Source organism: Eumetopias jubatus, unplaced genomic scaffold (assembly GCF_037043125.1).
Source record: "Eumetopias jubatus isolate StellerSeaLion01/CBP00866 unplaced genomic scaffold, mEumJub1_p1.0 scaffold_4, whole genome shotgun sequence".
NCBI lineage: Eukaryota > Metazoa > Chordata > Mammalia > Carnivora > Otariidae > Eumetopias > Eumetopias jubatus.
The window spans coordinates 9699906-9721620 of record NW_028274810.1 but is presented as its reverse complement, the minus strand read 5'-3'; positions in this window follow the sequence as shown (position 1 = coordinate 9721620).

Genomic DNA, 21715 nt, shown 5'->3' with positions numbered 1-21715 from the left:
ACCTTAACCCCTAATGTATCATTTTTGCCCCTTTCCTCTTCATTAAAGGCTGACTGGTTCACAAAGCCTAGAAGTTGGACAGAGAGCTCCAGTCCCCATCTGCGTTTTAATGGCTGAATGCACTTTGGAGGGGGTCACTCACTCTCTCTGGTTCTCAGTTCCCCCTCCCTTGTCAAAAGGGGTAATTATGACTCTATTGTAAGGCTTGGAACATAAAGATGGAAAAGCATTATAGGAAGCAGGTGCCCAAACGTGGTAGCTATCATACTTACTTAATTCTTGCTGGAGATGGTGGAATATGGGTTATTATAATACTTGTCAATTGGGCGCCTGGGTGGCTCAGTTGGTTAAGTGACTGCCTTCGGCTCAGGTCATGATCCTGGAGTCCCTGGATCGAGTCCCACATCGGGCTCCCTGCTCAGCAGGGAGTCTGCTTCTCCCTCTGACCCTCTTCCCTCTCGTGCTCTCTATCTCTCATTCTCTCTCTCTCAAATAAATAAATAAATCTTTAAAAAAATATAATACTTGTCAATTTCTAATAATAATGGTTTGTGAATCCTTTCTTGTCCATTTTCTCCTTGACTCCAGCAGGCAACTGGGACAGAAGTGATATGTTCATTTCACAGGTGAGCTAACTGAGATTCGGAGAGATCAGCAACTTGTCTGAGATTGCCTTACTAACTGCCAGCGTGAGGATTCAGGAGTCTGGTGTTCCTGGCCGCTTTAACTCCGGCTTGGGGTGGTTCCCTGCGAATACCCCTTTTCTTAAGTGGCTCCTCAACCATCTCTTCCATTCAAACAATATTCCAGTCATGTCTTTCTACTCTTTAGAGTGGTCTAAGGCTCTTATAATTCGGACCAAATTTTTGTCTTCCTTTGGCTGGAAAACCAGCTTTGGAAAGACTGAGGACTCTTTCGTGCATAACATTTACAGAGGATTGAAGGAAAAGAGAAGTTTGTCGTCCTACTCAAGGGAGACCAGGCCCCTCCACTGCATCCAGGGGGGCTTATGCTGAGAGGCAGGGTGACAAGAAGCTGTTTGTCAGGACACTTTCATGTCCAGGAAGCCAGGACCTTGGAGAACCCATCACTGAAACCGTGAAAGCCTTTTGTTCTTTTCTAATGGTGAATTCTGTATGCTTTTAAAGATGGAGCCAAAAATAGCCATTCTGAGGTGTGGTTAACTTTCCAGGTCATTGGCAAGCATGAGAGATCTCTGCTTTCTTTAGAAAATTTAAGGGGAACAAGATCTCTAAGTGAAACAATGTATGTGTTTTCTTTTTGAGGTCAGTTTCCCAGAACTGTTCCCATTGTCTCAATCTCATGGGGTTACCTTTATTTAGAATGTGCCCCACTTTTCTTAATTTGTAAGTTTTTAAAAATTTTACTGAAAAACTGGGAAATATTAAAGTCAGAATCTTTGAATTTCCTGACTTAAAACTGATGAAAAGCATCAAGAGAGAGAAAGAAATTTTAAAAATTTAGTTAAGTCTTCAAGACCAACTGTGTATTAAAAGAAAAAAGCTCCAGTGTGGAAAGTTCCCGTCCCCAGATCCTGGACTCTACTGGGGGCCTCACAGCCCAGCCCTGAGGACACATGCTGTGGAAATCAGGTTTCTCATCATCCATGGTCTACTTCTTAGGTAACAGCCACTTCTCTGGCTTCGTTTATTTTCCTCTTCTCGTTTTTCCTTTGCTTTCTTGCTCACCAGCTTTAATTAATTCATTTGGTAAACAGGGAATGTTTCTGACATTTCTGAGTCAACTTTGTACCTACCAGATGAGCTGTTTCATTCTGGTTTTAGCTGCTGCCCCAGTCAGTGTATCATGCACACACTCTTAGTGTATGGGATCCTGCTGAAGTATATGTATCCTTATGTGCCTGCAGGAGGTATTTTTGTTTTGTTTTGTTTGAACAGGAAGGGATAAAACAAAATAAACAAATCAATACAAATAGATGCTAATTATTGTCACAACGAAGCCTCTTGTTTTTGCTATCAATTTCCAGTTCTCCACTCTGTGCGTAGGCACTAAATATGTCCTTTAATCTAACCTAACTCCTTTCATTTTTTTTATATATATATAGGTGGCAGAGTGATTTTGCATATATTATTTAATTTTTATTAATTTTAACCTTTACAACAATTCATTTTACAGATCAATCAGGACTTGAAGCCATGGTCTTTCCTTTATTTGTTAATTGTATTTTTATTGGGCATCTTCTATGTATCAGACACTTCTGGGTACTGCGGATTAGTTGCTAATCCGAACTCATTTGAGTTTACATCCTCGAGGGGACACTGACAACAATCAAAACAGCAAAATGTCAACGGGGGGGGGGGTGTCTGTGCACGTGCGCACGCACATGAGTATGTACGCACGCTCAAGTGCGTATGCCTGCGCATGCGCACCCCACATGCACGTGTGCGTAACAACGCCAAGTAGAGGCACGTGTTCTGAAGAACAACTGGGAACAAGGGAGAGCCTGTGGGCGTAGGTAAGTGGCGGACCCTTTGGAAGGGTGGTCGAGGAAAGCCTCTTCAGGAGGTAACGTGGGAGCGGAAGGGAGGAGAGGCACGAGTCAGGGAGCAGGCTGCTGAGGAAAGCGAGTCCCAGGGAGAAGAGGTGTGAGCCTCCACGCTGGAGACCGAGGGGACTCCACCACCAGAGCGCTGTACCCCCCCTCCTCCTTCCTCCTCGTTGCATCAGTTTTCTCGCTCAGACCGTGTCTCCTAGTAAAACGTGTGGATTGGTTCACACCCGCACTTGGAAGGTCTATAGGGCCGGGACCCTGTCTGAAGGACCCGGAGGCTGTGACAGTCTGTCGAGGGACCTGGGTTCTGAGCTGGTCTGACGCAGCCCGGGCTGTGCGACCTTGGTCAACAATTCTCACTCACCTCTTGGTCCTCACAGTTCTCATTTGTGGGGACAAGGGCCAGGCTCACTGGTCTCCCTTGGCCTCTTACTGACTCTAAAATGTTTACATTTGTTAACGCCTGTAGAAGATTTTCTTTTACTAGGATAGGCCTTGGCACAGCCCACAGGTTTGAGAAGTTTGGTGAGGTACCTGCAGGAGGAGGGTTCGATGGGCGTGACTCTGGACAAGTCCAGCAACTAGGACTTCACCGCCTCCAAAGGTCCCTTCTTTGGCTAAAATACTCCACCCCGTGGACAAAGCAGAGTATGACATTTTTCTTTCCTGGATCCTGTTCTTCCCTCCCACTGGGCCACTAGCGGGGGAAGTCAACCTGCTGGCCTGGTAGTGAGTCCCAGAAGTGCTTGTGTCTAGAGCCCTACGCTCCCCGGCTTCAGGCCTTCCTCTAGTAGATCAGAACAGGCCTGTTAGCAACCCCAAGAGCCTCCTTTCCTTTTGCCTCTGAATATCAAGCCCCAGGAACTTGCTTCCCAGCACCAGGAAACTCCAAACAGAACCAAGCAGAAAAAGACCAGTGCTAGTTGAAAAAGAGCCCCAACGTACTGAATGGAGCACTGGGTGTTATACGCAAACAATGAATCATGGCACACTACATCAAAAACTAATGATGTATGGTGACTAACAGAACATAAAAAAAAAAAAAAGAGCCCCAAAGCTCTACCAGTAAAAGTCCAGGTTTTAACTAATGTCACTTCCTCAGGGAAGCTCTCAGTGTAGCCCGTGGCCTGACTCCTTCCCCTTACACAGTACTTCTCCTTGGAAACATTTCTGCTCTGGGGATTTTTTTTTTCCCCCAGCCAGACAGCCTTATAGGAGCAGGGACAGCATCTGTTCACAGTAATCCTCAAAATCAGCCTGCCCTATCCCAGTTCTCATTAAATATTTATTAAATAAATTTGAAGCAACTTAATTTGTGCCAGACCTAATTCTAAAGCACTTTACAAATTTAATTCCTTTGTTCTTCTTAACAACCCTATAAAGTTGGTAATTTTAGTATCCCCATTGAACAGATGGGTAAACTGAGGCACCAGGAGGTTAACTAATTATAGGTGTAATTATCCCCATTTGACAAGATGGGGGGGGAACCAAGAATCAGAGAGAGTGAGTGATCCTCCAGAGTTTATTCAGCCATTAAAAGGCAGAGTGGGGATTGAAACTCTCATCTGTCCAGCCTCTGTACCAGTCTCTTATGAGAATGTATGAAATCATATATTATCTACTTTTTTTTTTTAGTTTGGCTTCTGCCACTCAGCATAATTATTTTTTGAGACTCAGTCTTGTTATTACATATATTAATAGTTCATTTTTATTGCCAACTAGAATTACATTGTATCAGTATACACAATGTGTTTATCCATTCCCTACTGGTAAACATTTGGGTTATTTTCACACATAAAGATCCTGTGAATATTAAATTTAGTTCTGTGATTCGAGTTAATTTTTTAATATGGTGGGCAGTATGGATCAAATTTGGTGGTGTGTGTGTGCATATGCGCACGTGTGCACGTGTAAGGATATCCAATTGGTTTTGCACCACTTCTTGAAAAAAACTGTCCTCCACAGAATTGCTTTTGTACCTTTGTCAAAAATTAGTTCTTTATATACCTGTAAGTCTATTTCTGGGCTCTCTACTTTGTTCCTGTGATCTATTTATCTTTTCAAATGTCAGTACCACATAGATTTGATTGTTGTAGCTTTGAAAGTCTTGAAATCAGGTGGCGTTTACCTTCCAACTTTCTTCTGCTTTTTCAAGTTGTTTTTTCTTTCCTAAGGCCTTTTCATTTCCATGTGAACTTTAGAATGAGCTCATCGAGTTGTATTACATATTTATACATTGTGTTGAATGTATAAGTCATTTTGGAGAGAATTGACATCTTTACAATACTGAGTTTTCTGGTACATGAGCAAGGTATATCTCTCCATAGATTCAGGTCTTTAATTTATTCTTTCAGCAGTGTTTTGTAGTTTTCAATATACATGTCTTTCATCTTTTGTCAGATTTATCTGGAACTATTTCATATTTTTGATGATTAAAATGACAAGCTTTTAAAATTTTAATTTCCATTTTTTGTTGATAGTATATATACAATTGATTTTTGTATATTGGTCTTATGTCCTCTAAACTTGCTAAACTGAATTATGAGTTTCTAGAAGCTTTTTTGTGGATTCCTCTGCATTTTCTGCATAGTCCCGTCATCTGCAAAAACAGATCATTTCTTTATTTGAAATTTAGAAGCCACCTGTTTCTTTTGCTTGCTTTATTGCACTGACTGGAACCTTCAGTACAGTGTTGATAGATATGGCGAGATGGATGCCCTTGCCTTGTCGCTGATCTTCTGACAAAAGAATTCAGTCTTTCACTACTAGGTATGACAGTAGCTGTAGATTTTTTATAGATGCCCTTTATTAAGTTGAGGTAGTTCGTTTTTTTTCCTGGTTGGCTGAGGATTTTCGTCAGAAATGGGTGTTGAATATACTTTCTCTGCATCTACTGAAGTGACCATTTGGTTTTTCTTTTTTACTTTGTTGATTTGGTGAATTACCAAATTGATTGATTTTTCAAAGTTAAATCAACTTTGGATTTCTAAGATAAACCCCATTTAGTCATGATATACTGTCCTTTTTATAAATATTGGATTATATGTTCTAAAATTTTGTTTAAAATTTTTGCACCTTTGTTCATGAGGGATATTGGTCTGCACTGCTTTGTGAACATCCAGATTGCTCATTTGGTATTTTCCTTCTGCCCAAAGGACTCCTTTATCATTTCTTATGGTACAGCTCTGTTGATGACAGTTGTTTTAGCTTGTGTCTATCTTAAAATGTCTTCATTTTGCTTTTGTTTTTGAAAGATATTTTCAGTGGATAAAAGCTCTAGGCTAACAGTTTTGTTGTGTTTTTTTTTTCAGTACCTCAGAGTTCTTGTTCTGCTGTCATCTTGCTTGCATTGTGCCCTGCAAGAAATTGCTGTCATCCTTATCTTTGTTCCATTGTACACAATTTTCCTTTTTCCCTTGGACTGTCCTTAAGATGATCTTTTAGTCCTTAGTTTTATGCAATTTGATTCCTGGGTGCCTTGGTTTAGTGATTTGGTGATAGAGTTTTCTTCATGTTGCCAGTGCTTGGGGTTTGTTGAGCTCCTTGGAACTTTGGGTTTGTAGTTGCCATCTAATTTGTTACATGTTAGACCACAATTTCTTCAGATATTTTTCCTGTCTCCTCACCTCTGAAGATCTCCACTTATACAAACAGTGTCATTTGGGCTCATAACTCACTGATGCTCCTTCCATTTTCCAAGATCCTTTTTTTTTTTTCCTTTCTGTGCTTCATTTTAGATAGTTTCTATTGCTACGCCTTCCAGTTCACTAGTCTTTTCTTCTTCAACATATAGGATTTGTTAATCCCAGCCAGTGTATTTTTCTTCTTAGATAATTACAGCTTTCATTTCTAAAAATCTGATGTAGGTCTTTTTATATCTTCCTTAAAGTAATTTTTTGAACATATGGAATAATAATTATCTTAATGTCCCTTTCTGCTAATTCTGACATCTGTGTCAGTTCTGGGTCAGTTTCAATATTATTGTCATCATATGGGTCTTATTTTTCTGCTTTTTTGAATGCCTGATAATATTTGACTTGATGCCAGACTTTGTGAATTTTATCTAATTGGGTAATGTGTTTTGTAAAATTTTTATAAATCTTCTTGAACTTTGTTCTGTGATGAAGTTAATTTTGAGGGGGCAGAATTTAGTCTCCATTCTGGTCTCAATGTTAAGATATTTTTTTGGCAGGACCAGAGCAGTAATTGACTTAAGACTAATTCTTCTCTATTTTCAAGGCAGGACTCTTCTGAGCAGTCCACCCAATCAATGTCTCACAAATTACGTTTTTCAGTTTGGCTAGTGGAAACAGGCCTTCTTAGGCCATGTGACACTGGGTGCCATTTCCCCTCATCTGATCCTTTTGGGTTATTCTTTTGCCTAGTCTCATGGAGTTTCCTGACTCACATGCACTCATCAGTGTTCTGCTCAGTACTGGAGGAGGGCCCTCTGTGATCTTGATCTTCATGGTTGTCTCTCTCTGCAGCTGTCTTCTCTGCTGCTATGGCCTGGAGCTTTAGCCTCTTTGTACTCCCTTGGCCCTCAGCTCCTTCTCTTCAACACAGGGACTCTGCTGTGGCTATCCCTCCCTGTCTACCACCTAGACGCACTCTGCAGACAGTATGTTGGGGAAGTTGTAGAGCTTACGTCATTGGTTTCCTATCTCTCAGAAATCACACCCTTTCGTTGCCTAATGTGTAGTGTCTCAAAAACTGTTATTTCAAGTGTTTTTCTTGTGTACAATACAAGTGTAAGTTGGTGTTTGTTACTCCATTTTGGCTGGAAGCAAAAGTCTTGGAAAATTGAAATTTAGCTATGGACTATACAAAATAGACAAAAACGGCTTTTATGATATAATGTTGATCAATCATTGATCATTTCTCTCCACTCATAGATTACATTATCTCCACTAATTTAGTTTTTATAATTTTTTAAGAGTATTTCTAAATGGGAACGTTAAAGGTATAGCAGTGAAATTATGTTAGGATGCAAGTAACAAAAACCCAACGCAAGCTGGCTTAGCTTGTTTTACTGGAACCGGGGAGGGCTGTAGTGTCGGTATAATTCATCTGCTTGGCAGTGTTATCAGGATTTCTTCTGTTTTTCATCTCTCTGTTCTGCTTTCTCTTGTCTTAAACCCTCATCATATTATTGGCTTATGCCTGGTTGTTGATAGATGACTGCAAACAACTCCTGGCTCCAGGCTTTCTCTTCCACTTCCAGGAAGACAGTGTGGGTAACTCTCCCCCCAGAAACCACCCGCCACCATCTTCTGCAATCTCCTCAGCTAAAATCAAGTCATGTCCCCAATTCTGAAAACCAGAGTCCAGGGGATGCACTTACACTGAATCACTGAGACTCTGTTGGGGTCAGCTTCCCGCAAAGTCCTGGACTGCCAGAAAGGAGTCATTGTCAAAAGTCAGGGGAATGGGGGGAAGCAATCAGAGTGTCCACCTGGATGGGGATCAGGGCTGTGTGTAAGTTCTTTGGGACAGATAACACAACGCAGCAGGAGTGAGGCGTCTCTTTGTTCCTAATAAATGAAAGGCTAAATTCACTACAATAAGTATATTTTGGACTCTGACTTTAGAAATGTTGGATGTATCTGGATATGTGAACTAGGATTTGGGTTGGATAAAGTAAACTCATGGATTTAGGAAGATCATTTCCAGATGCAGTTGTAGAATTGTTAATTTCATGTGTCCTCTTGTGTTTCAGCACTAGTATTCTAGTATTTTCTGTCTTTGTACAGTAGTGTGTTATAGGCCCAGGTTAGAAAACGTGATGACTGAGAATAAAGACAATTGAAAGCTCTGCAATAACCAAAAGCACCGTGGCATCTGAGTAATAATCTCTCTGAGTCAGGAGCTGGCCTATCTGACCCCACTAAGGTCCATGTGTACTCATATTTAATTGGAGGCTCTCGAGCAGTTTCATTTTAAGTGGCAAGATATTTAAGTTAGTATTTTGGGGACCTATAAAAAGAAAAAGAAGTCTTAGTTCCATTAATGTCCTGAACACTTGAAAACTTGGAACACTGTCATAACCCCCCAGCTGAGAAGTGCTAGAATAGATCATTTTTAGGGCTCACCATTTGCCACACACCATTCTGAGCGTGTTACACACAACAACAAATATATATCCTCGGATACCTTGTGAAGTAGAGCCTGTGATTGTTCACAGTTTACAGATAAACTGAGGCACAAAGATGAAATTCCCTTGCCCAGTGCCACCCAGTAATAAGTGGTAAAGCTGGAATCCGAGCAGCTGGGATTCATGCCCTCGAGTGTGTGTAATTAACCACTCCCCTCTTAACCACTCCCCAAATTTTTATATAAATAATGGCTTTTTGCTTCACAGCTATAAGTAAACCAACATAAATACTGGATTTTGAACAGAGGTCCCTATATTTCACGCTGAGCTCTGTTGTCAGGAAATATTGCTAGTGCCATCAGTTTTTCTAAGGTGTAAGTCCAGAAGGCCAGATCAGTAGTTCTCATCTGAGGACGATCTGACAACCCAGGAGACATTTGGCCATGCCTGAAAACATTTTCACTTGTCACAAGTCAAAGGGAGGGGATTGGCGTGTTACTGGCACCTAGTGGATGGAAGCCAGTGATGCATGAAACTTTCTAGAGTGCACAAGACAGCTCCCCACAACAATGAATTGTCTGATCCCAAAATGTCACTAGTGCTGAAGTTTTACCTGGGCTAGACTGAAAGATTGCTGCCAATGTGCTGACTGAGACTCCCTCTCTCTGGACATTACCTAGCGTTTTGGTCTTTGTGACTTAAGTAGCAGTGATCTTAACCCTGCTCATGGAACCTGAAGAATTCGATCCTTGTTTGGTACGTGAGCACTGGCTTTGCCTGTGTCTCCAGCCTCAGCTGTATAGCTTGTTGCTCTTTACAGCTCTGTCTCCTTGCCTCATGGGCTGCAGGATAAGTTTAGTTTGGGAAAGACACTCTGTCCTTAACTGTTCCAAGACAAGTCGTCACAGCCTGCCTTGTTCTTTTACCTTTCCTGGGGTCATGCTTTAATACGGTCCTTTGATTAGTCTTTCTGCTTGTCCTCTTTGCTGGGTCCTGTGGGAGTAACCACTCATTCTCTGAAACTCCTTGATTGTCCTTCCTCAGCATAGACCAGCCTGCTAGAGCGAGATGCTGGAGCATGTGTCAGATACTGTCCTGTGGAGAGTTCACAAATGCTAAGGAGGGTGTGGACACATGACCAAAGTGGGGCATGGGGCAGATCCTTCCAGTGTTGGTGCAGTGGCACCCTGAGACTTGTGGGCTCTTAAGAGCAAGAATGACATCCTCTAGATCATCATCTCAGCAATGCTATGGGAACAGCCACTGTACCTTGCAATGTATAGTCTGGGCTTGTAGCATCAAGAAACATTCCTCTGCCACTCCTTCTGAGGGCAAAAGGACTGCTAATCCTCCCTCTGACTCATAACTAAAACCAGCTTCCAAAGCAGTGAGGTTGCAGAACTTGAGGGAGGGGCCTCACGGCCACAAATACCTCTTCCACCTGTTTGCTCCTTCAACAGATTCCTGCCCATTCAGTTAACATTATCGCTCAGTTCAGTTTTATAGATGATCATTCTTTTTTTTCCCAGATGATCATTCTTAAACTCAGAGAAATTAAGTGACTTTCCTGAGGTGACACAACTAATAAGCTAGATGATCCACATCTATATACTTCAAATTCCCTAGTCTTTGGCAGGTTATTCTGAGAAATTCCATGGCCTTGTTAAATACGGGGTAGGACCAGTCAAATTATTTAAGTGTCCCACTAAAAAACTCAAATGGAACTTTTAGACATGAAAATAAAGCATCTGAAATAAAAAATACACTAGATGGGATTAAAAGCAGATCAGACATTGGAAAAGACTAAAAAGATCAGGAGTTGGAATGAGGAGAAGGACAAATAGGCAGAGCAGAGGATTTTTAAGGCAGCGAAAATACTCTATACGCTGTCATAATGATGGATACATGTTATTGTACACCTGTCTAAACCCATAGAATGTACCACACCAAGGTTGAACCCCAGTGTAAACTATGGTCTTGAGGTGATTATGACGTGTCAGTGTAAGTTTGTCAATTATAACAAATGCACCACTCTAGTGGGGAATGTTGATAACTGGAGAGGTTATGCATGTGTCGGGGCAGGGGGTATGTGGAAAATCTCTGTACCTTCCTCTCAATTTTGCTGTGAACCCAAAACTATTTTAAAAAGTAAAGACTTTTTGAAAATACAGTGTTTGAATATCCATATGCAAGAGATGGACCTCAAACCTCACTTCATACCATGCACAAAAATTAAATAGACTTAAATATAAGAGCTAAAAAAAATAATAGTTTTAGTTATGTGGGAGAAAATATTTGTGACTTTAGGTTGGACAAAGATACTATTAAGAAAATAAGAGCCCAGGGACGCCTGGGTGGCTCAGTCATTAAGCGTCTGCCTTCGGCTTGGGTCATGATCCCAGGGTTCTGGGATCGAGCCCTGCATCAGGCTCCCAGCTCAGCCAGGAGCCTGCTTCTCCCTCTCCCACTCCCCCTGCTTGTGTTCCCTCTCTAGGTGTCTCTCTCTCTCTCTCTGTCAAATAAATAAATAAATCTTTTTTAAAAAATAAGAAAATAAGAGCCCAAAATCAGAGAGGGAGACAAACCATAAGAGACGCTCAACTCTAGGAAACAAACTGAGGGTTGCTGGAGGGGGGCTGGGAAAGGGGGTAACTGAGTGATGAGCACTGGGTGTTACATGCAACTGATGAATCACTGAACTCTACCTCAGAAACTAATAATACACTATATGTTAACTGAATTTAAATAAAATAAAATTAAAAAAACAATGGTTAGATAATCTGCAAAAAGAAAAAAGAAGAGCCACAGACTCTTTAGAACATTTTTACAAAACATACATCTGATAAATAACTTGCATCCAGAATGTATAAATAACTCTTACAACTCAATAATAAAACAACTCCGCAATGACAACCCAATTGATAACTGAGCAAAAGATTTGAATTGATACTCCACCAAAGAAGATAGGTGAGTGGCAAGTAAACACATGAAAAGATCTGAACATCACTAATCATTAGAGAAGTGTATATCAAGATCAGAGTAAGATATCACTACACTACCTGCTAGAATGTCTAAAATTAGAAAGACTGATCATACTAAGTGTTCAAGAGCATGGGGAGCAAGTGGAATTCTTTTATATTTCTAGTATGCATGCAAAATAACAAGCTCACTTAGGAAAGAAAAACATTTATGTGGTTCCTTTTAAAGTTAAATGTACACTTAGCATACAACACAACAATGTCCTAGATATTTATCCAAGACAGGTGAAAACTCATGTCCATAAAAAGACCTGTATACAGATCTTTACAGCAGCTTTATGCATAATAGCTAAAAACCAGAAACAAACCAAAATCATGAATGACTACAACTTTGTGGTATTATTCATATGATGGACTGTCCTTCATCAATAAAGGGTAACAAACTACTGATGCATGCTATAACATGAATAATTCTAAAAGGCATGCTTAGTGAAAGAAGCCAGGTAACAAAAGACTGCCTACTCTATGATTCTATTTTTTTAATATATTTGAGGTGGGGGGGGAGAGAGAGAGAGAGAGAGAATGAGCAGAGGGGAGGAGCAGAGGGAAAGGGAAAAGCAGACTTCCTGCTGAGCAGGGAGTCTGATGCAGGGCTTGATCCCAGGACCCTGAGATGATGACCTGAGCCAAAGGCAGACGCTTAATTGACTGAGCCATCCAGGCGCCCCCTATATGATTCTATTTAAATGAAATTCTAGAAAAGTCAAAACTGTACTGTTAATTTTTCTAAGAATTTTGTGAGTTGATTATTAAGCACTGCCAATATTAAAAAAATTATATGATATGAGTCTACAATTAAATAAAGACAAAGCTAATAAATACTCAAAACTCATAAACTTTATGATTATTTTACTACAGTTTACTAATGTATATGCTCTCGAGATTCTTTAGATCTGTTGTATCTGTATGGTGGGAATTCTGTGTAGTGGTGCGGTATTGCACACTTCTTTCCAGCTCTGCATTCAGTGGCCGTCATGCTGAGAGCGGGAAATCGACCATGGTGGGAGTATTTACACCATGGAAATTGACAAGTGAAAAATCAGGGTTTTGTTTAATTCTTTGTTGTTCAGGAGAGTGGTTTTTAAACATTTGCCAGCACACCACTGAATGTACAGACAGGAGATCATTTCTCCTGGAAAGGAAAGAACATACAGAGTGGAAGAAGAGGCATTTCTGGGGGGAGTTTGGATTTGAACTAACCCTTGAAGAATGGAGAGACTGGAGACCAGCTGAGACGGGAGAAAAGGGCATGTCAGGCAAGGGAGACAAAGCAAAAGTGAAGAGACAGTCTGGTCAGGCTGGAGTACAGGCTGTGTGCAGCCTTAATGAGCAGTAATGCTTGAACACACATTGGACCCACACCGAGGAAGGCTTGGAATGGCAGGTACAGTGGACATCTGCTGTTTTTCTTTTCCCTTCCTCTTTCCCCTCCTTTTTATAACAGCTGCACTAGAACCAGCCACGTGTCTCCAGTGGATTCTGCCCACCACAGAGGATACCCTGCTCTGGTCCATAAGCAGTGGGTCCCAGGGAGGGATGCCCAGCCCAGGATGGTCCAGGCAGAGTCCTCCCCTTGATATTTTTTTAACTGGGCATGATATATCAATGGATATTTCACCCTTTGCTAGTTACTAAGCTTGAAGAATAACTGTCCAGAGCTGATGCTGCTCACTTTGGGAGGTGTTAATAGAATCAACACGTAACAGAAATTTTGAGTCTTTAGTTCTAGTTGACTTTAGATCAGCTCCTCCTGTCCTTCTTCAAGTTGCATGTGTGAGCCAATACATTTTCCTTTTGTTGCCTGACCTGGATCAAATTTGTTTTTTGTCCCTTGCAACCAAAGATTAGTGAACGGTACCCCATGCTCAGAATTTTATCATGTATTCTTTATCCCTGAAAATCTAAATTTGTGTGTATAAGAGCAAAATGGGAAGGCCCAAGCCTTTCGCAGATAGGTGTTCTACTGCTGGGAGAGGTTTAGTTCCAACCTTTTACACAGTCTTAGAGGGCACTCTTGCAGATGAGGTGTGATCCCTGCAGTCTTGGAACAGGAGGGGACCTTTGAGGTCATCTAGGGCAGAGATTTGCTTTGATTTGCAGACTGTGTCTGTACAGCTTTTGGCTTCCACAGAAGTGCCTCATGGAGTATTAAGGGGCCTATAGAGAAGTTCCAGGCTCCCTGCTCCAATAAGAGCAGCTTTGCTTTTTATGTTAGGTTCCTCTTTAGACTTTGACAAAAGGGTCCCATGACTTAGAAGACAGGAAAGCAAAGCAAAGAGATGGAGTCTAGTTCTCTCATTCCCTTATAGGAATAGCGAGGGTGATGGCCTATCCAAGGCATACAGCTATCCAGTGGCAGGCCCAGCAGTGGAGCCCACAGGCTCTAGTTCCCAGGTGGGCGCTCTCTCCCGTCTGACTCGCTGAGTCTCTCATACTTGTTTCCACATTACTCCACGTGAATTCTTCCAAAGCCGGTACCTTGAGGTCAGTTTGCAAACTTTCACATCTGCCCCATATTTCTAAAAAACGTGTGATTGCCTAGGAATACAAAGTCTATGAGGGAAGAAGGGGTTAGAATTCATTCCCATTGACTGCATTGCTTTATAGCATCTTTCATTCCTTTTTTTTAATATTTTGTTTATTTATTTGTCAGAGAGAGCATAAGCAGGGGGAGCAGCAGAGGGAGAGGGAGAAGCAGGCTCCCCACTGAGCAAGGAGCCGAATGCGGGACTCCATCCCAAGACGCTGGGATCATGACCTGAGCCGAAGGCAGACACTTAACTGACTGAGCCACCCAGGCGTCCCGCATCTTTTATTTCCGAGCACTTCACAACAAAAATGATGAATCACAAATTAGAAAGAATCAGACCTTGTATAGAAACCAGATATGCAATCTAAGCATAGACCCAGAGCTGGAAGGGTTTCGGTTCTCCGGTCACATCGTGCGCCCAGCTGGAGTCCTCCCCACCCTCTCTCATCAGTAGTCCCTTCACCCCTTTTCCAGCACCTTCAGGAGCAGCAAATGCTGTACTTCAGAAATAGCCATTTCATTGGCAGACAATTCTGTTTATAAGTTCTTTATAACCAGACTCAGGTTAAATCAGTTGATTGAGGTTAAATCAATTGGGATTAAATCTAAATCAGCTTCTATAGAGCTTTTTCCCTGATTTGCTTGGAAACCATAAGCAGCCAGTCCTGATCCCTACCAAAGTCTGACAAAGGTTACCCCATACTTCGACATTTTGATATACCTAAAGTGGCAGTTTCATTCCCTTCATTTCCTAGAAGGAACAGACTTGGTTTCCATATCCCTTGCTACTCAAAGTGTGATTGATGGAGCAGCAGTGTCAGAACCTGGGAACTTGTTTGAAATACAGACTCTCAACCCACCCCAGGCCCAGTGAATCGGAATCTGCATTTTAACAAAACCCCCAAGTGATTACTCAGCCCATTAGAGTTTGAGGAGCACTCTTGAAGATTGGAACCACTGGCGATAAGAAAGAATGGGCAGAGGGTCTGGCTACCCTCTGTGGCACAGGGGTTGACCTGCATTTTGAGTTTTTGTGACAGATCCTGATCACCTCCAGCACTCTCTCTCAGGAACAGCATGGAAGTGTTTATAACCTTGCAAAGCTTCACTTTCTAAAATAAGAGTGTTGGTAAACTTCGCTTGCCATGGCTGGAGATGAAGACATGTCTGGAATCTGGTGTGTAGAGTCCTGTCTTGATGGTTAGAGCAACTGGCAGTGCTTATGGAGGCTTGTCTTGCTGATGGCAAGTCAGCTGGAAGCATCTTGGTTTAGGATGGATAGCACGTCGTATCTACTACGCTGTATTCTGACACATGTGCACACTGAAACTGTTTTCTTAGGAAATCAAACCCTAGAATCCTCCAAGGAGCGAGCAGATAGGAAAGCTGTAAGGAGAACCCATGCAAGGGGAGGTGGTGGCTACTGAACAAGAATTCTTGGAAACTGTTCCCCTGAGTTTCACCTACCACTTGGGATTCTCACCCTGGGGTACATCAGTTTCCATTTAAAACTCAGGCTCAAGGGTAGACAAAGGTGTTTCCCCTGGTTCTTCATAACACATCTGAGACAATGTGACATTTTCAAAAAGAATTTAACTAAATACTAAGGGAGAACAAAAAGGAAATAATAGCAGACAATACAAATAGTGAGTTTCCAGAGCACCAGTTTCTGATCCTAAGATAACCACATGCTGGTCTTAAGAATAGTGTAATAATTTGCATTATTGTTCAGCAAATATTCATATCCTACCCTGTCCCACTGTGGGTGGAATATACATCCTTGTCACATTAATGTTGACTTTGGCCATATGACTTTCCTTGACCACTGGAATGTTCATGGACAGAGGCATGAACAGAGGCCTTAAATGTGCTTGCGTGGCTTGCTTTTGTATCCAGTGATCTGCTCTGACAAGAACATGCCTTGGGTAGCACTGACTCTTCAGCCTGGATTCTAGAATGACACATGGAATGGGCCAGAACCCAACACGAAGCCAGGATCCCTGCCTAGCTGACCCACAGCCTGAAACAGAGCCTCCCAGGTAGCCCATTCTAGATCAGCTGAATTGCAGAAAAACTGTAGAGCATGGGCATAAATCTGGTGTGGTAATGCACTGAGTGCTGGACTGACTTGTTTTTCAGCATCATTATGAAAATAGCTGACTGATACAGATGATGCAATGTCACAGGCCCTGTCTAAAATCCTTTCCCTTGGAGCAACTCCTGCCCATCTCACTGTCTGCTACCCATGAGCTGTATCAGAACATCTTGACCTTCTTCCTATTAGCTAGATAGCTGAGTGAAACACAAGACCTGCCTCCAGCCCTTGTAGAGGGTGAAGTTTATCATCCTACTCAGGAAGAACCTCTGCCTCATCACCCACCTCCATAGTAGAAAGCATCCTTGCCTTGCAGCTAGCCTTGCCTTGCAACTAGACCTATAGGATAAAATGTTTGAATCAGACAACAATGGATGCAGTGAGTAATAAGACCTGCCTGCAATTGCAGAAACATGTTTTGCCTCTCTGTCCAAGCCACTTGAAATGCCCATCCTTCCCTTCCACATGGAATGAACCCCATTTGTCCCCTGAGCTTTCAGCTCTGGTGCCACTTTCTCAGCGACCTTCCCCACCTGGATCAAGTCCCCCATGGCCACTCCCATAGCTCCTTGCTTCTTCATAGCACTTAGAGATGCCGTTTTACATTTACTCATGGGAAGATTTGTTTAATGGCAATTTGCCCCCCAGACTGTAAGCTTCCTGAAGGCAAGGGCAAACTTCTGGTTGTTTTTGACCACCATTGCCTACTCAGTGCATGGCAGGTACCTGGCACACCAAGCCCTTAGGCACTACAAATCCAGTAGAGCAACCTCATTCTCTCTCCAATCCTCAAAGCGCCCCTTTCCTAGGTCATTATTTGATTTCTGGGCATTCCTTCCTTTCTCTATCACATTTTATCTCACAGCTCATGAACTTACACGGTTCTGACTGTAATTTCAAGGTCCCTTCCAGCCCCCCAAGGCGGGGGAGGGAACATGCAGGAACAGAAGTGAAATCTTCTTTCCCAAAAAGAGCGTATCATCTGAATCTCGGATGTGAGGACACATCCCTTTCAATTACAAAAGAGGGAAACCGAGGCACGTTGTTTCATTCAAGTTTACAGGGCCCACCATTGGCAAGCTGTTGACAGGAAATTGGTTCTGCCCCTTTCGTTGTCACTGTGGGCATAAACTGTTTTCCTCCTCTAACAATGACTTTGGCACCAGATACCTTTGGTCTGAAACGCCCGTTCCTCATTAAGCAACCCTGACTTTAGAGGGTCTGCGGGTGAATAAGGATGGATTGGGAGCCGTCCACTGGCCAGGTGTTTGGTAGCAGCTGCCACTTTCCTTCCTTTGTTTTTTCCACCATCACTGGTTTTAACCCTCCTCGAGAAGGCCACTTTGTCTGGGACAGGGAGGTAATTTAGTCTCGCGTCTGTTTGGCAGCTCCCTGATTACCAGCTGAGCCTGATTACACAGTCTGTGTGCCTGTCCCAGGACAGACGTGCTGCTGCCATGCTGGAGGAGGGAGGTGGCTCCAACTGTGAAACTGCATTTTGGAGTCTCACTTCTCTGTGGCTAACCCAGACCCAGTTCCCATGGGGAAAGGGCTCCCAGTCCCAAGGTTAGTTTCAAAGCTACTTGCGCTCACTTTCTCTGTCCAGCAGGGGGTCCCAGTGGATAGACCAGGCTCTCCTCTATCTCTCCAGACCTGTCTGCCCCTTCCCTAGGTGATCCTTGGATTTCCTGGGGCTTCTTTCCTTTCTCTAGCAAGAACAACTTCCCCTCAATAATTTAACAAGTTTAATGAAAATACTCGGCAAGTATTTATTGAGGATTTCTGTGCCAGGAACTTGAGGTGTAGGTTGAGTAAGACAGTTCTGACCCAGGGAGCCCTCACAATAGAGATGGAGCCAGACATGCCGCATGTTGAGAGTGATAATAGTGGGAGCCCAGAAGAAGAAACTCCCTTCCTCAGAGAAGGGATGGAGCAGAGTAGTTCTGAGAAGGCCTCACAGGAGAGGTATCATCTTGATTGAGCCTTAAAGAGAACACCTGAGATTTTGTTTCCAAGTGAGGAAGTAACGGCAGGATGGAAGGAGCATCGTGACTGACGCATAGAGTCATGAAAACCCCAGCTGTAGGGGGTGGAGGAATAAACAGCATGGGTGAGCGGTCTGTGGGGGATTGGACCAAGGCGGGATGTGCCTGGCAGACACACTGTGAGGGGCCTGGGGGAGAGGAGGAAAGATGGGCGCCTAGAAGGTTGGACTGAGGTCAGAGAGTCACGGACGCTATGTGACAAGCTAGTCCACAGTGAGGCAGAGCTACAGACATCGGCTCCTGTTGGAGCATGGAGCAGGTCATCAAGATTCTACAGGAAAATGCCACTTTTATATGGTAGATTAAATATTTTTCCTAGAAATATCAATTTCTGGAAGATAAAACAACATGCCATAAATAAACCAACGAAGATTGCTTTTCAAAGATCACTTTATAAAGTGGTTAATCGGGATAGATTGTGAATAACTGTCAAACAGAAAGCTGTGGCTAGCATCTCTTGAGCACTTACGGTGTACCAGACAGGGTACAGGCACTTTGTGTATGTTTACTTCATTTGACCTTTAGGACACTATGAGACAGCTATTGTTATCCTCCCTGCTTGGTGGTTGAAAGTGCCTAGTAGTTAGTATTTAGAACAATGGGCATTTGGTGAGTCATGTAGTTTGAAGCCAATCAGTCTGACTCCAGGGATGGTGCAGAAACCTATATGCTCTTTGGGAGACAGCCAAAATCCCAGGCAAAGGAATGCCAATTTTCTGCAGGCACTGGGGAGCCACGGAGGGTTCAGAGCAGAGAGGCGATCTCATGAGTTGATGATGACTTCTCTGTTGAGCAAATAAGGAAGACTTGCAAAACTTTTATGGGCACCACTTCAGACAGTGAATGGGGCACGGCAAAGGGAGGCCAGGTTGGTGGGTAGCTCGTCCTGAAGAAAGGCTTTGTGCTAACTGTGCGTCTAAGGAGCCAAGCTGCACAGAGTGACAGGCTCCGAGGACAGAGGGCTGCCGGTACACATCAAAGAATGGCAGGGACCTGGTTGCATACCAGTCTTTTCAATCATCCATATGCCTTAAATCACCCCTCAGCAGGAGCACTTGCAATTATGAAGGCAGAGATGAGATCCTAACTTAAATTCCCTTTGTCTTCTTGTAACTAAATTCAGCAATCTAAAGACAGTCTCACAGACCTTTACCTTGCCAGTCCAAACACCTAAAATGTGTGGGGTGAAACTTGACCGCTGCCAGGATGCTCTCAGAATTCCTGCAGCCTGAGATGCCCTTCACCTGCTGCAATGGAGTTACTGCCCCGTGATTCCCACATCTTGCTGCTTTCCAGCCTTCTTTGTCCTTTTCTGACCACCTTTCCAAAGGATCCTCTGAATTTCATTCCTGCTCTTCCTGGGGTCTGCAAATCCTCCGTAATGAGTAGCCATCTGCAGATTTCATTTTTATTCAGTCTCCCCTCCCCCTTCAGATTGGTAATAAAAATATTAAATAGGACTAAAGCCAGTGCTGACCCCCGCAGCGCCCTGCTAGACAACCCCCCTTGGGATTGGCTCCCTTTTATCACTGGCCTTTTTTCCCTGCAGTTGTGTGGCCAATTTATAGTCCTCTCCCTCTGCCCTCAGCCTAGTCAATCTGAACTGGTTTTAAAAGTAAAAATATTATATTCCAAGATTTTTCTAGTTAGAGTCCAAATCTGTGTTTTCTCTATACAGCAAGAAACAATTTTGGTATACAACAGAGTTCGTTTTTTTTTTTTTGAACAGGATATTAAATATGAGCATATTTTGATGTGATCTGGATAGTTGACAAAATGTTTTATTTTCAACAGGTTCTTTTGAATCTTGTATTCATGAGTTAGCAATTACTAATAAAGAATATAAATTCTACGTGATTTCTCTTTTTGATCACAAACTCAGGTTTGGAGCATTTTGTGCTTCAGTTTCTTTGGGTATAAAAAAAGTAAACTGGCTAATTTGTGTTCATAACAAACTCCAAGGAAATATTTCACAGAACTTTTACAAAGGATTGTTTATCACCGAGAAATGCTTGTTTTTGAACACAAATATTCCCCTGTGTTTGGGGAAATCCCTCCAAGAGAGATACCACAGAATCCATTTCATCTTTTCAAAAAATAGATTATTTCTTTTGTAAAAAAATAGACTTTATTTTTTAGAGCAGTTTTAGGTTCACAGCAAAATTGAGAGGAGGGTGCAGAGCTTTCCCACATACCTTCTGCCCTCACACACACACAGCCTTCCCCACCATCAGCATCCCCCACCTGAGTGGTACATTTATTTGTTACCATGGAGAATCTACATTGACACGTCATTATCACCCAAAGCCTATAGTTTACATTAGGGTTTACTCTTGGTGGTGTACGTTCTGTGGAGTTTGACCAATGTATAATGACATGTATCCATCATTATGGTATCTCGCAGAATATTTTCACTGCCCTAAAAATCCTCTGTGCTCCGCCTCCTCTCCTTCTTCCCAACCCCCAGCAACCCACTGATCTTTTAACTATCTCCATAGTTTTCTCCATTCCGTTTCTATTCTACATATTCCACACCATTGGAGGTCCTAGAAGAATAAAAGTCGCATCCCCCTCCTCTGGGGCTGCACTCTGAATGTACGAGTGTGCTATGAAATATAAATGCATCTGTTCCTGGGCAGTGTTCCTTTTTTCCTCGCCCTCCTGAGACTTGGGGCTCATGGAGGCAAAAGCTCAGGTGGTAGCATCTGGCCATGAGAAGACATCTTTTCAGGCTCTGTTTATCTTTGCCTCAGTACCCTCATCATAGTAATGAGGATGGACAGAGATTTAAAAGCAAATATGATCTAACAAATAGGCCAGACCACTTTCTAATCCAGCATCCAGAACAAAAGATAGCACTTCCCAGAATTAGCTCACCAGGGGGGAAACACCCTCATCTAATTCTGTAAAACCTTTCACTTACTCTCAAGATATATATATATTTTTAAGTCTTTTACTTTTATGAGAACCCCTAAAGAGAGAGCCTTCAATGTTTGGACCATATTTTTTTAATTTTTTGTGACATTTTTCGTGGTCAAGAGCTTTAACAAACAAGACCGTCCAAATTAGAAACCTTAATAATAATTTTTACATTAAAACTGAACAAGAGAGTGGGAAATAATAGGAACCCCACCATTCTCAATATATTTAAGCTCTACTGTATACAGAGAAGATATGATAAAAGGGGAAAAGGATTTTATAATTCAGAGAATACCATTATCTTTCATCACAAATATATTTGTACCCAAGATACCACCATACGTGATAAAGAAATATCTGAAAGTAATGTGCTATATATAGTACAAGTAATAGATTGATTTTTCTATACACTGATGTTTGCTTGGGTTGTATATTATATAGGCACATATTTTTGTGAATGT